The sequence below is a fragment of the Chrysochloris asiatica genome, unplaced genomic scaffold (genome assembly GCF_000296735.1).
Source record: "Chrysochloris asiatica unplaced genomic scaffold, ChrAsi1.0 scaffold00012, whole genome shotgun sequence".
In the NCBI taxonomy this organism is placed as follows: domain Eukaryota; kingdom Metazoa; phylum Chordata; class Mammalia; order Afrosoricida; family Chrysochloridae; genus Chrysochloris; species Chrysochloris asiatica.
Window position 1 is genome coordinate 12,893,582 of NW_006408530.1, and position 5,699 is coordinate 12,899,280.

The 5,699-nt window shown below is 39.4% G+C and overlaps 1 pseudogene; it reads right to left on the bottom strand.

The window, feature by feature from the left end:
* Positions 1 to 2,143: 2,143 nt before the first annotated feature.
* LOC102816024 lies at positions 2,144 to 2,795 on the bottom strand (annotated as a pseudogene).
* Positions 2,796 to 5,699: the final 2,904 nt, after the last annotated feature.

Here is a 5,699-nt window from a genome sequence, read left to right on the forward strand (position 1 = left end):
GAATCCAGCTTGAACCTCTGGAAGTTCTCTGTCAATGTATGCTTGCAGCCATTTCTGTATTACCTTTAGTAAAACTTTACTTGCATGGGATATCAAAGATATTGTCCGATGATTTCCACATTCCATTGGGTCTCCTCTCTTTGGAATTGGCACAGATATGGATATCTTCCAATCATTGGTCCAGATAGTTTTCTTCCAAATTTCTTGGCATACATGAGTGAGTGCCTCCAGTTCTGCCTCACTTTCTTGAAAGATTTCAATTTTTATTCCATCAATTCCTGGTGCCTTGTTCTTTGCCAATTCCTTAATGCACTTCTTCCTTCAGTATCATTGGCTCTTGATCATATGTTACCTCTTGAACCATCAACCATTTCCTTTTGGTACAGTGACTCTGTGTATTCCTTCCATCTTCTTTTGATGCTTTCTGCATCATTCAATAATTTCCCCAGAGAATCCTTTAATAATGAAAGGTGAGGCTTGACTTTTTTCTTCAGTTCCCTCAGCTTGAGAAATGCTGAGTATGTTCTTCCTTTTTAGTTTTATGACTCAAGATCTTTGCACATTTTGTTGTAATATTTGACTTTGTCTCCTCAAGCCAACCTTTGAAATTTTCTGTTCAGCGCTTGTACCTCCTAATTTCTTCCTTTTGCTTTAGCATCTCTATGCTGGAGAGCAAGTTTCAGTGTCTCTTCTGACATCCATTTTGATCTTTTCCTTTTTTCTTGTCTTCTTAATAACTTTTTGTTTTCTTCATGTATGATGTTCTTGATGTTATCCCACAACTCACCTGGTCTTCAGTCTTTAGTGCTTAATGTACCAAATCTGTTCTTCATATCAGATGATCTCTAAATTCAGGTGGGATATATTCAAGGTCCTATTTTGGCTCTTGTGGACTTGTTTTCAGTTTCTTCAGCTTCAATTTTAATTTGCATATGAACAATTGATGGTCTGTTCCACAATCTGCCCCTGGCCTTGTTTTGACTGATGATAAGGAGCTTTTCCATTGTCTCTTTCTGCACATGTAGTCAATTTGATTTCTGTGTGTTCCATCTGGTAAGGTCCATGTGTATAATCATCTCTTATGCTGTCCAAAAAAGGTATTTGAAATGAACAAATCATTGATTTTGCAGAATCCTATCATGCGATCTCCAGCAACATTTCTATCACCAAGGCCATATTTTCCAACTACTGGTCCTTTCTCTTTGTTGCCAACCTTTGTATTCCAGTCACCAGTAGTGATCAATACATCCTGATTGCATGTTTGATCAATTTCATATGGAAGAAGTTGGTAGAATATTTCTATTCTCACTGGTTTTAGTGGTTGGCATACATTTGAATAATAGTAGTATTAACTGGTCTTCCCTGTAGGCGCATGGATATTATCCTATCACAGACAGCGTTGTACCTCATGCTTGATCTGGATATGTTCTTTTTGACAATGAATGCAATACCATTCCTCTTCAATTTGTTATTTCTGGCATAGTAAGCCATGTGGTTGTCAGATTCAAAATGGCCAATACCAGTCCATTTCCCCTCACTAATGCCTAAGATATTGATGTTTATGTATTCCATTGCATTAAAAAAAAAAAATTATTTCTATTTTAAAAGGAACAATCAACAAAGGTTCACCTGAACAAGCGGATCAACTCAGTTATTATGACGGAAACACTACTAGCATTAGTCCAGGAAACTGCATTTGGGACACAGTCAAACCTCTTCTGAGCTGCCACTGATAGGAAAGCTCACTGCTTCTCAGCAACACACGATGTATAATGGACAGGATCCAATCACTTCGGATTGTCCATGAATATATTAAAAGTTAAAATAACCAGTTTAGAAAACTAATGTATCTTCTCTTTAAATGTTTTGTACAGATACAATTTCATTTATTTCTTTTCATTAGTGGCTTGATTTCAGAGATTTTTCATTCACAAGTCAAACCACAACCCATCCACAGAGAACCAATAGCCTCTAGGCTTGTAGTTCTGAACTGCAATGGATATTTCTAACATACAAAATAGAGACAATTGGAGAAGGTGCATGCAAGAAGCTCAACTAATGCAGATAGTCACTAGAACAATTGATAAGTTCACTGGGACTCCAGATGGTTTCCAGACTCTGACACTCATCTTGAACTCTCATCTTAGGCTTTGTACTTTGCTTTTCCAGTTTCACTAATGACATACACCTGATTCAAATCCCTGAAGTATTCATTATAGTCAAGGGTATGTACCACAACAAACTTGTATGGAATTTTGAAGCCAGCAAATCTGGTCTACAGCCAACACTTTGAGGAGTCCTTTTCACCAGCAAGCTTGTGACCTTGACCGTCTTTGGATTATAATGCCTAACCAAGGAAAGCAGGGTCTGCATTGTTTTGCCAGTGTCAATTATATCTTCAACAATCAGGACATTCTTTCCAGTCAAAGTTGAGAGATCATCTCCACCAATTACTCTGATGTCCCCAGTTGACTGGTCATTATAGTAGCTCTTCAGTCTGATGAAATCTACATAGGAATGGATCTGTGACTATTTCTGTTCAGTGCCTTGACATAATCCAGCAGGTCAGCAAAGAATTTATAGACCCCCTTGAGCACACAGAGGGCTACAATGTAATGGCCTCCTATCTTTTTCATCACATCTCAAGCAAGCCACTTGGTATTGTCCATAATTAGTCCATGATGAATGAATACCTTCTCCAAATCCTCTGCAAAATGATTAGGTATACAAAACAAATCTAGGTCATAGCCGGGCTCATCATCACTAATCATGTCGCTGAGGCTGTGGGTTGCCATAGCAGAGCCATCCAGTGCAAGCTGAGGGTGCCCAAACACTAGGAAACCTGTGGAGGAGAGAAGAGGAGACAGAGGTGGGTCCATTTCATTTTTAACAATTTCTGATTTTCCTAGATTAGTGCTTGGTACATTCCATGTTCTGATTATTAATGAATATTTACAGCTATTTCTCTTCATTTTGAGTTGTGCCCCATCAGCAAATGAGGGTTCCATGTGCTTTACTCCATGGGCTTTACTCCATTTGCATCATCACCATCAATTCCACTTTGAGGAGGCAGCTCTTTCCCAGTCGTATTTTGAGTGCCTTCCAACCTGAGGGGCTCATTTTCCAGCACTATATCTGACAGTGTTTCTCTGCTATTCATAAGATTTTCAGTGACTAAATATTCAGAAGTGCTTCGTCACTCCTTCTTCTTAGTTTATCTTCTTCTGGAAGCTCATTTGAAACCTGTCCCCCATGGGTGACCCTGCTGGTACTTAAAATACTGGTGGCATAGCTTTCTGAATCACAGCAACTCACAAGCCACCACAATACAACAAACTGACAGATGAGTGGTGGTGATAGACTCTATCAGTACTACTGGCATTTTTAGTAGGACAGTTCTTTTTTCTGGCATTTTTAGTAGTCAGGGAGAAAAAAGAACCGACCTACTAAAAATGTCAGTAGTACTGATAGAGTCCAACATAAGACTTTTGAGTCCTTTAATATGTAAATATCTGGAGTTGAGAGTGCCACTTAGAGTTTACTACAAGTTCAAGATCATTCCCTCAGGATTAGTTTTGATATATAGACAGGTATGAGAGGATGGAAAGAGCATGTGTGTAAGGATTCCCTGGACTTGATGCTTTCATGGGGCAAAAGGAATGGTAAAGGAAGACGAGAAGATTCTGTGGTAGGCACTGTTGGCTGGCTGACCCAACAGCAATTTCCAACTCTAGTCCCTGTTGCCACTTTGACTAACAAGGCTAGAAATCCTATATATTTACTACCTTAGCTTTTCTTGTAGATGGGAGGCCATCTGACAAAACATCAATGTTTATTGAGAGTCTACATCCTGAAAGGCAACGTGAGACATGAAAGATATAGTTACTACTTCAAATTTTAAATTAACAAAGAAGTGAGACAAATAATTTTATTAAGTTATTCTGACCCAATCTATAATAAACAAACAAGAAACAAAAACCTCAAACAACCAAAAGCAAAGCCAACCAACCAAACAAACAAAAACATTGCCATTGAATTGATTCCTAATCACAGAAACCCTATAGGGTTTCCAAGGCTGTTATTTTTATGGAAGCAGGCTGCCATATTTTTCTCCAGCTGAGTGACTGGTGGGCTTAAACTGACTACATTTCAGTTAGCGGCCTGGCACTTCAACGACTGTGCCACCAGGGATCCTTCCTGTTTGTAATAACAACAACAAAAAAACAAAACAAACCCACGGCTGTTGAGTTGATTCTGACTCATCGTGATCCAATAGGACAGAGTAGAACTGCACCATAGGGTTTCTTACACTGTAAGCCTTTATGGGGGCACACAGCTTCATTTTTCTCCCTCAGGGTGTCTGGTGGGTTTGAACCACTAACCTTGCAGCAAGTAGACCAATGCTTAACCCACTGCATCACTGGGTTTCCTTTCTGTCTATAATGTTGCTGTTAAGTGCCATCGAGTCAGTTCCAACTCATAGCAACCCTGTATGGGGTTTCCGAGGAGTGGCTGGTGAGTTTGAACCACTGACCTTGCGATCCAGTGCTTTGTCCCACAGTGCCACACAATAAAACTCTTTAAACCATCAGTTTGGAAAGTATAGACCATGATTTGGAAGTAGGGGAGATTGGAGACAGGAAGGCCAGGTAGGAAGATACGCAGTCATGAAACCTAAGTGTCCACAGCACAGTGTGAATGTGCATATGATATAAGGTAGAATTTCTGTGTTATCAAGAACAACTGGTCTTTCAATGATTTTCTCACATATTCATGATATTTAGTTGCTGAAATAATCAATTTTCATATCAAATTGATTAAGCAGATTAATAAGTAGAAATCAAGCACCTGCGGTATACTTAGTAGATGCTCTAGTGGTATAGTGGTGAAAGCACTTGACTTCTAACTAAAAGGTCACTGGTTCGAACCCACCTGCTACTCTGAGAGAGAAAAATGTGGCAGTCAGCTTCCATGAATTTTACAGTGTTAGAAACCCTATCTCCTTTGTCCTGTAGGATTGCTATGCCTTGGAATCCACTTGCTGGCAATGGGTTTGGGTTGATGTACTTAGTGGGAAGAAGTATTGCTTAGTGGTCAGGAGTGCACGTTGGGTTCACATCCTGGTTCTACCTCTTACAAAATGTGGCTTTGTACTTTGTGAAATTATTGAACATCTCTTTTGCTTAATCTCATCATTTGAGAAATGGGGATAAAATGTAATTCTATGTCATAAAGTTGTTGAAATGATTAAATGCAATAATGTCAGGTATATAGTAAGTCTTTAATAAACATTACCTATTATGTGCACAGGAGTCCTGGTGTGGTGCTGTAGGATAAGCAATAGACTTCAAGACCGGCCTGAATCATAAGGGTGGCAGTTCAAACTCACCAGGATGTAAAGAACAAAGAATTTGAGAACCACAATCATGCCACTTCAGGATTTCTCTGTATTTGGGAAGTCAGTTTTTTGACATGGCAACTTTGAATGCTTTCTCTCTCTCTCTCCCCAAAAGTATCTTTTCAGCCAAAATGAAGCTAACAGTGCAGCTGCTGTGTGGGCTGAGTAATTACCACCAAGGCAGCTGGGTGCTAAGTTTTGGACACAGATTCTCTGGGTAAGGTAGAGTAGTTTCCATCTATCTCTTGGAACTGGGACGAGAGATATGACTGGATGTTTTCCACGTCGTTAAAGTGGATTT